Source organism: Perca flavescens, chromosome 9 (genome assembly GCF_004354835.1).
Source record: "Perca flavescens isolate YP-PL-M2 chromosome 9, PFLA_1.0, whole genome shotgun sequence".
NCBI lineage: Eukaryota > Metazoa > Chordata > Actinopteri > Perciformes > Percidae > Perca > Perca flavescens.
In genome coordinates, this window is record NC_041339.1 from 34,657,670 (window position 1) to 34,669,984 (window position 12,315).

Here is a 12,315-nt window from a genome sequence, read left to right on the forward strand (position 1 = left end):
CTCTGTTTAAGGGCCAGCTCAACATCTGGGTCCCTGTGCTTGTCCCCTTAGTAGGCCTGTGTTCTCAATAACTCATTAATGCTTAGGCCTCCGATCATATACATCATTGCTAACACTTCCCCTTTGTCCCCCTCTCTTTCTTTTGTCCTTTTAGATCCAGTCTCAGTGGACCTGGACCAGTATGATGTGGTTTCTCTGACTGATGCTCTTAGAGGTTTCCTTCAGGACCTGACCGCCCCCATCATCCCCGCCACAGTCTACAGCGAGCTGGTCTACACCGCTCAAGGTACACTGGTACACCGCAACACACACACACACACACACACACACACACACAGTTGTGATCTGCTGTTAGCCCTGGCAACATTAAAGAGTCACTCAAACCACAAAAATCACAACATTTTACTTACTGTACCTCTCGTGGTATATATGCATATGGAGGCAAACCTAGAAAAATAAAAGCAGAACTAATATATCTGCATGGAAGTCTTTCTTAACATGTATTTATTTATTTTATTTGAGTAAATCGACCCTTGCTTTTGCAATGAAAAGTGATTATAAATAAAATTCAGTCAAACCAGGAAAGGCTCAAAGTTAGAATGATTTCTAAAAGGCTTTGGAAGCAAAACTAACAACACAATTATGACAGTCTTCCATGTAGCTAAAGGTAGCATTTTAATAGCTGGTGCATGATGCAAGTTTAGACCTTCAGCTGCATCCTCAGTCACACGCTCTCCATTCTCATGCACTGCATTTTTTTATCCCGCCCATCATGAGCGCCAACACTCTTCACACCTGACAGATTTCTGCCACATCTGGATGTAAAGACGACAAGGCCGTTCCCTCTCGTCAGCATCAAATTTCTGCTAACCCCCCCGACAGCTTCAGGGTTCAATAAAATGAACTCCGAGCAGAAACGTGGCCGGTTGCCAAGTTCTTTCTCTCTCTCTCTCTCTCTGTTCTGACTTTCTGTACAGCTGACCTGCCTGTTCACCCTTTCACCTGCAGTGCACCTTGCCCAGCCGGCCCTCCTCTCTCAGGCTTTTAGGGACTCTCGACTCTTATGTATTTTTAATTAATTCTACCTTGACTTTTGGACTTTCCGTGCCTTGCATGGGTGGTGTGCGTGCCAGTGTGTGGAAATATAAAAGTAAGTCAAAGACCAGTGTGTATTAGCGTCGTGCGTGTTAGCGTGTGTTCGTCGGCACAGAGGCATCGTTCGCACCAGCTTCCCTGCAACCTCTCCCCAAAATATTACTCGACTAAGCTCCTCGACATGATCTCTGGCTGAAAACCCCCTCAATAATGAAAGTGATTTTCTCTTCCTCGTGGTCCTCGCCCCGTTAAGTGAAGTAGCAACCCTTTTTTTTATTTTACTTATTCATGGAAACATTTTAAGTCAAGATAAACCACTTTGGAAGGATGCAGCAAGTGTTTCACCGCAGGTCGGCCAAGGTTAAGCCCATTGAAATTCAACTTCTTATTTAGGAAGGGGTCACCTGAGGAGCACACAGGGATTTCTTCTGTGAAATCTGAGGGTATTATACAGTAAGGATAAGTCACGCACTAATATTAAGAGGACATTAAAAAATAAACTATTTGCTCGAGGGGCGTGTGGTGAGAATTCTTTGTGTCCGTTCCTGCTTCTTCTTGTTTCAGAGCTGCCATTTAAGTCAACAGTTCACTCAGCCTTCAGGTCTACATACCAGATGGTCTACTGCATATATTCATCCGTCAACATATAGCTGCACATATTCAGCGGCAACATACAAGCCTGCTTTTTCACTTGCCATCACCTGATGATGGTCACCTGTAGCCTGATAATAAGGCTAAATTACCAATTCATTTTCTCTCTATTATTCATTGTGTTCATTGTAGCAGGTTATTTTTGCCTAAGCAGTCAGCCTTTAAAAAGCAATTTATTGATTTCTATTAATCTGACTTAAAACAACCAACACAGCTTTGTAGATCTCATCCATACTTGTCTCCATTTTTCTTGGCTCGAGCACAGAAAGATGGCATCCACATTCTAAATCCTTCCTACAAAGCTTGGATTGGCTCAGATGTTTTTTTCAGCTGCCATTGAGCAAAAAAAAAAGACCTCTGAATTGCTGAACAAATCAGAGATTGGGGCATTAAGTCAGAGGTTTGGAGGTGCCTTGATCATTATAATATCCCCAAACATACAGTTACAAAAATGAATAAACTTTGTCTTAACTTGGGCTGCAACACATTATCTGTATTATTTATTAATAATTAGTTATTTCTTCCATTATTTGAATAATCTTTTACTATTGGAATGAAATGATAATGATTTTTTTTCTACCTACAGTCCAAAACCCAAAGAAATGTAAGCATGCAGCATTGGCATGAGTGCATCAACAGAGTAATGATGAGAAGTCAGGTTATAATGGCTTGTGAAATATCCATATGGATGGAATCAAGTTTACCGCGTATGAAGACAGTTACTGCCTCTCCCATCTTGGTCTAATCATTGAGAAATCCCCGTCTCATTCCTTTTTAATTGTTACCTCTCCTGCGGCTGTCCTGTTCTCTGGGAGACGAGTCGTTTCCCAACACATTGTTAGAAAGAAAGATATAAAATGTCCAGAGTTGGAAGGAATAATCAGATACCTTTTCAACCCCACTGACCCACCAGTGGGACATTCATTACACACGTTTGTTCAACTGCCCCCAAAAAATACGAGATCTTGAGATCAGATACCATGGGTGATATGTGTGTAAAAAGATTCAAAATCAATTTGAACATGGCTTCACAATGTGTTGGTTGAAGCTAAATTCAATCTAGAAATACAAGTTAATGTGCGTCACCACAGATTCAAACTCCATTAAATCCTCAATTTGGTCCAATCATGTTCTATTTCAGAGTAATATTTATGCCTTTTTGGGGTTTTTTAGCGACAGAATAATTACATTATGTTATCATCCTCCCATAATCTTCCTCCCATGTGTTCCTGCAACATCATGACCACAATCGGCCTTTTGTTATCATTCAATTAAGTTTTATGTAAAGTGTCAAATCCTAACAGAAGTTATCTCAGGACACTTTACAGATAAAGTATGTCTAGACCACACTCTGTAAAGAACAATGAACCAACCATTCCCCCCCAAGAGCAAGAATTTGGTGCGACAGTGGCGAGTAAAAACTTCCTTTAAATAGGAAGAATCCTCGGATGCAACCAGGCTCTTGGTTGGCAGCCATCTGACGCTGCCGGTTGGGACACAGAGACGCTGATACAGCTCTATGGAAATATGATTCATAATAATTAAATCAGTTGGTATGATGAACAGTGGCAATTATAGTAACAATCAAGATATAGAACTATGACTAGTACTAATAGTAGCAGTACAGGGCGAAACAAGGCGTCGGGCAGGACCACGGCAGCGGCTGCAACCACAATCCAGGTGCCACCACAATCCGAGGAAATCTGCCAGGCAAGAAAACATTCAGACTCCATGGGAAGAAGCTCAGTTATAGTTAGCAAAATGCATGAATGGGATAATAATAATAATAATAATAATAATAATAATAATAATAATAATAATAATAATAATAATGGCATTATATTTGCTCTAATATTTACAAAGAAAGACATGAGGATCGTGTTGCCTAAGTGTCTAAACCTAATTGAAAGAGAGGAGAATATATGGGATGTTTTGGGATTACAGGTCAGCAGGACGTTTCAGTCTGAAACATGTTGCTTTTTAGGTTTCAGGTGGAAGATATACAGTATATATTTTTTTTTCAACGTTTTAATTTCCTAAATCTTGAAGTCTCAGTTTACGCCTCCCTAACACAGATTTTCTTCTGGGGTTGCGTTCATGCTGCGTTCATGCTGCGCAGCGTTTTTTTTCCATCCTCCGTCACGCGCCATACCACACCTTCTTGGTGTCTTGCCTGCCAGACTAGCAGATCAATATTGTCTCTACAAGTGCTTTATAGAACAATCACATGTTTATTAAACTACTATCTACCTTCCACTTCAAGCACTTCTGTAGTTAAACTCCATGCCTTCTCTTTTCTGGTGCCGGACTTATGAAAAGGATCTGTGATGTCTATTATGTTTTTCCATCTGCATGATGAATCTCTCGTTGTCCGTGGTGTTGTAGAGGAGACGTATACGATATTGGGGGGTGGGGGGGTGTCTTTTGGTAAACTGATTGGATGCTTTTCTTTTTCAAAATCCGTCTGTCTTTCGTCTCTGAATCACTTATCTTAATCATTTCATCTCAAACCTTCTACACTTCCTCCCCTCTGTCATTTTTCTTTTTTATTCATTATTTTCGTCACTCCCTGCCTCCCCCATGCCTATTTTAATGCTCTTCTCTCATTCATTGGATTTGCGAGTGTTCGTTAACCTTAATGGCCTGACCGGGGTCATGGCCTGTGAGGATAGAGGCCAGCTGGCTAAGTCTGACTGACCACTGTCCATCTGGACGTCCAGAGACAGACTGTTGACTCCTTTAAAAATGAGATTGAAGACGGTTGTGTTTAATAGGACTACAAGGATCCCATCAACTCACAATCTTATTATTCTGCCGTTTTTTTATATTATTATATATTTCTATTTGGATATTTGGTTATAGTATTCAGACAAAACACATGGTTGCACTGGTTGCCCCTCAAATCCTGTAACAGAATTTGGCTTACAAGATACCAAGACACTAGCAGACCTGTAATGATGATTAGCAGTTATAATGTTTACCTCAGTGTTAGCTTGCTAACATTTGCTAATGAAACTGTGATCCGATGCGTTCTGGGTTTAGTTCCATCCTCCGCCACGCGCCATACCACACCGGGAGCGTCTGCCCCGACTCGCAGATTATGTCGTCTCTACAAGTACTTTACAGAACAATCCTGTGTTTATTAAGCTAGTGTCTACCTTCCACTCCAAGCACACCTGCAATAAAACTCCATGTCTTCTCTTTTCTGGTGTTGTCCTTAAAAAAAAAGATCCGTGATGTCTGTTATGATTTTCAACCTCCAAGATCGTCGTCGTCGTGGTGTTGTCGATGGAAATCCATTTTTGATTGAATTATCTGGATTGCTATCCTGTTTCCCCGAGCTGTTTCAGGCAGCAACTGACCTCATTCCTGGAACTATCTGATTGGATAATCTGTTTAGCATCTAAATGGAATTTGTGTAATGCAATTAAATGTATTTTATTAGGGGGACACCTTTATCCAGAGCAACTTGGAATAAGTACCTTTAACGTCTGCACGTACACGAGCGAGATGGAATAGGGAGAAAAAAACTTTTTTTATTTAAGGAAATGGGATCAGGGTGCTTGTTCATATATCACCCCAAAATTCTTCAGGCCATCGTATGAAATGTCATATGAAATAACTGTAGAATAAACCAAGGTTAAGCGTTGAGGTGGGGGTGTTTTTTACTTTTATTCTTACAGTTTGCAAAAATATTTTTCAAAATAGTCCACTTTTGGACGCCCGGATAACTCAGTTGGTAGAGCGGGCGCCCATATATTGAGGTTTACTCCTCGACGCAGCGGGCCCAGGATTGACTCCGACCTGTGGCCCTTTGCTGCATGTTGATCCCCCACCCTCCCTTTCCCCTTTCATGTCTTCAGCTGTCCTGTAAAAATAAAAGGCCAAAATACCCCAAAAAATAAGCTTAAAAAATTGTCCAGTCTCCCAGAGTCCCGCGGGGCCAGATGGACATGCCAAGTTCTCTCTCCAGCCTTGACCTGTATTGACCAGCAGGGTCAACCGCAATCCATTATTGTGTGTCTGTGTGTGTGTGTGTGAGTGTGTGTGTGTGTTTTGATTTTTTTTTATTAGGATCCCCATTAGCTGATGCAAAACATCAGCTACTCTTCCTGTGGTCCACACAGAACATAAAACTCCATTTTCAGACAAAACAAACAAACTACAAATAAAAAGATAAACAAAACAAAACATGATATTTTCAATCTAAAACAGTCACAAACAGTCATAAAAATATAAAAGCAAGATAACTAATATTTGTCTCCTTGCAGATATACACATTTCTTTCCATGTATACAAATAGTAATATAAGATCTCATAATGAATACACAAATACAGAACATAAAAATTTCAATTTTATAACATCTTTGTTTACATTTCAATCTTCCTATACATAAACTAAATACAAAAATATGGTTACAGTCTTCTGGCCCTTAAATGATCCTTTACTTGTTTTTTAAAACTTGATATATTAGACACTTTGGCAATCTCTACTGGAAGGGAGTTCCAAGCAACCATTCCTCAATACAATACTGTATGTTGCATTGATTTTGTTCGGGCTGTTGGAACTTTAAAAAGACCTCGAGTGGCATGTCTAGTGGAGTAATTATGTGTGTTAGAGCTAAATGAAAGTTTTCTATAAAAACAATCAGGTATTTTTAATTCATTCATATTTCTAACAAAAACCAGGAGTGAAGCTAAAAGTCTCTCCTCAACTTTCAACCAAGAGAATTTAACATGCATGTTGTTTACATTAGACTTAATTGGACATTGAAGGGCAAGACGAGCTGCTCTGTTCTGAACCAGCTGCAACTTTCCTAGATCTTTCTTTGCAGCAGTTGACCATATCATTGGGCAGTAGTCAAGATGTGATAACACTAGAGTGTGCAGGACTTGTTTGGTTAGGCGTGGTGTTAAGAAAGCAGAGCATCTTTTTATAACAGAAATATTCCTCCCCATCTTTGCAACAAGAGAATCTATATGTCTTGTCCACAATAGTTTACAATCTAAGAGAACACCAAGAAGTTTTGTTTCCTCTACTTGTTCAACAACTACATTATTTAACATCAAATTCAACTGAGGCCTAGAGCTCAAGGAATGATTTGTACCAAATACAATGCTTTTAGTCTTTGACATATTTAGGAATAGTCTATTGTTAATTACCCATTCTAGTGCTATCTGTGTGTGTGTTTGTGTGTGTGTGTGTGTGTGTGTGTTTGTGTGTGTGTGTGTGATCAGTAATGGTCAGACAGAGAGAGGTGACTTCCATGACCCCATCAGTCTGCAGCAGATTGTCATCCCTCCATCACCGCCCACCTCCCCACCCAAAACACACATACACACACACACACACATACAAACACTCACACACACTTCAAGTGTCCCTGTACTTCCTTCGGTCTTGTATGCTCCTTATATTTTATAATCATTATGATATTCATTACATCAAACCCCATTTCTTACACTATGTATGGCTGCAATTTTTCATCAGTAGCCATTAAATGTCTTTCCATTCTGTAATTATGTCTCGATAAAGTAGTTTCAGTCTGCAGACGTGCTTACAATGGACTCACAGGAAATTATGCATGGATGTACCGGACAAAAGCAGGTGCATAAAGAATTCACATGATGTGTTATTGTTGACTGACTTTGAATCCTCTCAGTCTACAGTTTGTTTGGCTGCACTGTAAACAGATACAGCCATTGCTCCTCTTCTTTTGCATGTCTGATTGAGAAGCTCAAGGCATATTTTTACATAGTCTATATTGAAAGACCAGAATATATAGTAAAGATGCAGAGAAATATCACGCTATTCAGACATTTGGTTTAGTAAATATTAACGAGAGAGCAAAAAACAACCAAACAGGCTCGAGAGTTGAACTCGTTTTAGAGGCGGTTTTTCATGATGTATTTTTTCTTTTAAAGCCCCCATCCCTATCTAGACAAATGGAGTAAAATGGACGTCATAATGTCATGTAGGGTTATGTTTTAGGGCTGGATCTTTAGACGTTTGTGTTATTATGAATGTGATTCTGAATGAGGCTGTCTTTCTCCTGAAACAGAACCCGTCTGTGGGAATATATGGAGCCCTTATTCTCTCTTTCCCTCTCCAGCTATTTAATCACTCAGCTGTCAAGTATACAAAATATATTGTTAATCTGTCAGTTCTCTCAGCTCTCTGTGTTATTGGGATCGATTTGAACTCAGTTCCTGCACAAAGGGCCAAATACAGCAATACCTGACATGGTCAGTCAATACATATCAGCATTCTAACATCAGCATACATACAGCTTGTACACATGCAGAACACTGCATCACATAAATCACTGTACAATATATATATATATATATATATATATTTATATATTTTGTCTATATAGTATATTTATGTCAAGCAGCGGTCCAGTTAAGCTCTTTCTGCCAACACTGCTCCTGCTTGTCGAGACAGCACGACCACTTTTGAGCAGTTTATGTTCGCTACAGGTCAAGGTCCATTTCTTTATCCACAAAAAAATACACTTCCAGTTTCAACCTTGTATGACATTTGCATAGTACAAGTAGCTGTGTGCATTTTCTTTTGACTTTTTATTTTTTGTTCACTTTAGCTTATATGTGATTCACACATTTAGTTGTTCGGTTCAGTTTTGAACATTTGATTCAGTCATTCTTCTATTGAAACCTTCATTATGGTTCATCATACGGCCTATGTCATGCATCTTTGCAATGATTAAATAAAGTACATGATTCTGTAGTTGTTGTACAATTGTTTAGAAATAAGAGGTTATTATTTGGGGCCATTCATGTTTCGTCTCGATCAGGCTAAAGTCTGATTTATGGTCGTGCCGAGGCCCCACGCAGAGCTTTCGCCGTAGCCTACGCAAGTGGCCTGAAGTTTATACTTGTGCGTTGGTGTGTGCGTCGATCTCTTTAAGAGAATAGCAGGGCCAGCGTGTGTGTGTGTGTGTGTGTGTGTGTGTGTGTGTGTGTGTGTGTGTGGTAGAGCGAGTGAGAGAGTGACGGTGATTAGCTTCGGAGTGAGTAGCGACTCTAGAGGTACAGTGAGAGAAACAAAGTGTCTCCCCTGTGCTTTCTGACCATGGTGGGAAATGTGTAGCAGGAAAAGTTAACTCTCTCCTTGATTTCATGTTGTTTATGGAGAAGGAGAACCAGGAAATGAGTCGAGGGAAATTCAACGCTACCAGGCCGCGTCGCCGCGTCAGGCTACGGCGTAGGGTCCGGCATAGGTTTGTGTCTCCATGTATCTACGTATGTAGCCACAGCTGAGACCTGTTTCTGTCTCAGGACCAAACTCTCGTGAAATCTGGCAACGCAGAGAGGCTAACGTAAGCTAACGTTCGTGAGGCTACGCCCCTTTGGGAGACAGGAAGTGTGTACCCTTTCATACCATTGGAGCTGCTTGAAATGCGCTATCTTTAGTAGAGAGGATATTTGATGTTTTCAAATAAATTAGACTTTTACTATAAAAAAAAAACTGGACCTAGAGAGTTGTAGTCTGTGAGCTGACAGCAGTTTCAGAAAAAAATGGCTGATAATTTTGGTGTTCAGTGGAAGATCTGAGCTCTCCCACTGAGTCTCACCCGTCATAAACCCAGCACCCAGCAGGCTCAGGCACAGATGTTCACTACTTGTTCGCAGCTTGTTTGGCGTGGTAAAGTGCCTGTGGTGAGAGCGCCGCTCAATAAGTCTGGTCCTCTTCAAACACGGCCCATTGTCTGCACCCCCGGCTAATACAAGAAAAGGACTCGTATTATCCCAGGCCTCGCCGCCTCCCGCTGGCTCAATTTTTACAAGCATCCCTATACGAAGCCCCTGAGATTTTCCCCATGGTGTGTCAGGCTTGCTGGCTTATCAGCTGGCTGTTGGACTGGGTCTCAAATTCAAATCAGTGATATCTTGCCAAGGCCATACATCTCCTCAAAGTCAGCAAGCAGTTGGCTGTATGCTTGGATGGATATTGATGGAGCACAGCAGGGGACGTCTGCTCTGTGTTCAACATGTATAAGTGAAGTGGTATAGTGTTTCCTAAACTGATAGATGATTATGCATGCAGGCGGCATCCAGGGTGTTCACTAAGCACTATGAGACACAGATGCATGTACTTTGATCTTATCTTGTTTGATCGCATAATAGATACACCAAGGTTTTTTTTTAACTTCTGTAAAACGTTAAACAATTGATCCGAACATAATTTAATGTTTGAGCCAGTAGAGAAAACCTAAAAATACACCTTCCATCAGCTTCCAAGCTTATGCCAAGCTGCAAAGATTAATCGATTAGTTGTCAACTATTGAATTAATCAGCAACTATTTTGACAATCGATTAATTGGATTTGAGTCAACTTCTCAGATTGCTGCTAGTTAAATGTTAATATTTTCTAGGGAAACTGATACACCTTTCAACAGCTCCCAAGCTGATGCCGACTACTGTAGACTGCAATGATTAATGTTTAGTTGTCAGCTATGGAATTAATCGGCAACTGTTTTGATAATTTATTAATCGGTTTGAAATTCCCAGATTGCAGCTTATTAATGTGAATATAATATGTTTATTCTCTTCTCTGTGACAGTAAACTGAATATCTTTGAGTTTTGGGCAAAACAAGACATTTGAGGATGTCATCTTGGTCAACACTGATCCACATTTTTTCACCATTTTCTGACATTTTATAGAACAAACAACTAATTGATTAATGGAGGAAATAATCAACAGATTAATGTACTGTGAAAATAATCGTTACTGTAGATGCATCTCTGATGCTAACCATATTTGAAGGTATCAGAAAAACAAGTGTGACACATCACATTGATAACCATCCACTTGTCATTTGTGTCTTTTAATTTTTTGATACCTTATCTTAAAAATCTTGTGGTTTATAGGTTAGATTCAGATTTCTTTTTAAATCTATTCTCTCATATGTACATTAAGAGAATTATTGGTCACTGGCCATGAAGCAATCAGTTCCTAGCTTTAGCTGAACTTCAGAATGCATTTTTTGCATTTAATTTTGCATGCAATAAATACTAAAGGATGTAAACGCAATGCTGATGGACAAAAATTACAGATTACTTAGAGGTGAATTAGCGCTGTCCTGTTAAACATGAAATTTAGTTTTTTTTATCTCGTAAGAATATTTGTATAGGCTAGTTCTCACAAAGAGAATTAATATTTTCTTTGGTCGGTTAGAAAAATAAAATCTCAGCATGTGGAAAAACATACACTATACAGCCAAAAGAAAATGGTGATCAAATACTTTTGTATACTTTTATTCTGCACCCACAGTATGTTGTGTCAGTTTTATTGGCAGACATGATTGGGCATTCAAAGGCTTTAAAAAGAACATTTGATGAAACATGAATTAACCTGGTTTAATGCTTTAAAGCAGGGATCTTCAACAGGGGGTCCGGGACCCCTAGGGGGTCCTCAGAGTCAATGCAAGGGGGCCACCAAATTATTGTACATTTTTGAAAAAAAAATGTCAAACTTAAAAAGTCTTAAAATGAATCCAACATATTATTAGCCAATATAAATCCCCACTGCTTAATTTGAATATAATTAAAGTAGTCATGAAAGACATCTACAGATTACAGTTTTTTAAAGATTATTTTTGGGGCATTTTAGGCATTTATTTTTATAGGTCAGCTGCGTCGAGGAGTAATCCTCTATATATGGGTGCCTGCTCTACCAGGTGAGCTACCCAGGCACCCCCACTTAACATTAAAACATCATGCCAACAATTATTAGGCTAGTTTAATAGTTTAGAATTCTATACTTAAAAGGTATGTATAAAGGCTTTAGGCCGCCCTACATGTTATTATACACCCAGTTTAATATGCAACTTCTTTTTATACAATACATGTAGTAGGGGGTCCCTGCTCACTTTTACTTAAGGAGTCCTTGGCTTACCAAAACGTTGAAGACCCCTGCTCTAAAGAAACCACTCTGGTGTTGCTTTTGTCTTGCAGAGAGTCAGAGTGTGGAGGAGTGCGGAGAGAGGCTGAAGAGGATCCTGGAGTCTCCCAGCATCCCTCAGGCCAACCACCAGCTCCTGGTCCATCTGAGCAGACACCTGGCCCAGGTCAGCCTGCAGAGCCAGACCAGCCCCCGGCCGCTGGGACAGGCCTTCGCTGAGTCCGTCTTCAAGCACTCTCCTCTCAGGTACACAGGCTTCACCCGTCATTCACTCCCGCAGTCATACACACAGTCTGGATTCCAAGGGTGTAACTTTGGGTTCAACGTAGAGGGGAGGCGGGGGAGGGGGGGTTGATATCTCCACTTTTGAACAAAGTTGAAACACTTCAAACACTTCATTTTTGTGCATTCTGGTGAACAATTTGTGCCTTTTCTCCATCAACTTATGGTGAAAATGTCTTTCTTTTATCCATGTACAGGAGATTATAATGTTTGATTTGATTATAATGATTATAATATGTTTTTTGAACTTTGGGATGACACAAAACAACAACATATTGTCCTTATTACGATGAGTTAAGGTCACCCATCTTAAATTAAATGTCTGTTCAAAATTCTGAAATGTCCTGGTGTACTGATG

The 12,315-nt window shown here is 39.9% G+C and overlaps 1 protein-coding gene across 1 annotated transcript in view; it reads left to right on the forward strand.

Moving 5' to 3' along the window:
* Window positions 1–228: 228 nt before the first annotated feature.
* Window positions 229–12,315, forward strand: part of pik3r3b (phosphoinositide-3-kinase, regulatory subunit 3b (gamma)) — a 133,834-nt gene continuing 121,747 nt past the window's right edge. Inside the window, exons 1-2 of the mRNA XM_028586891.1 lie at window positions 229–286; window positions 11,729–11,921. The gene's annotated coding sequence lies outside the window, so the exon portion shown is untranslated. The remainder of the gene's footprint in view (window positions 287–11,728; window positions 11,922–12,315) is intronic.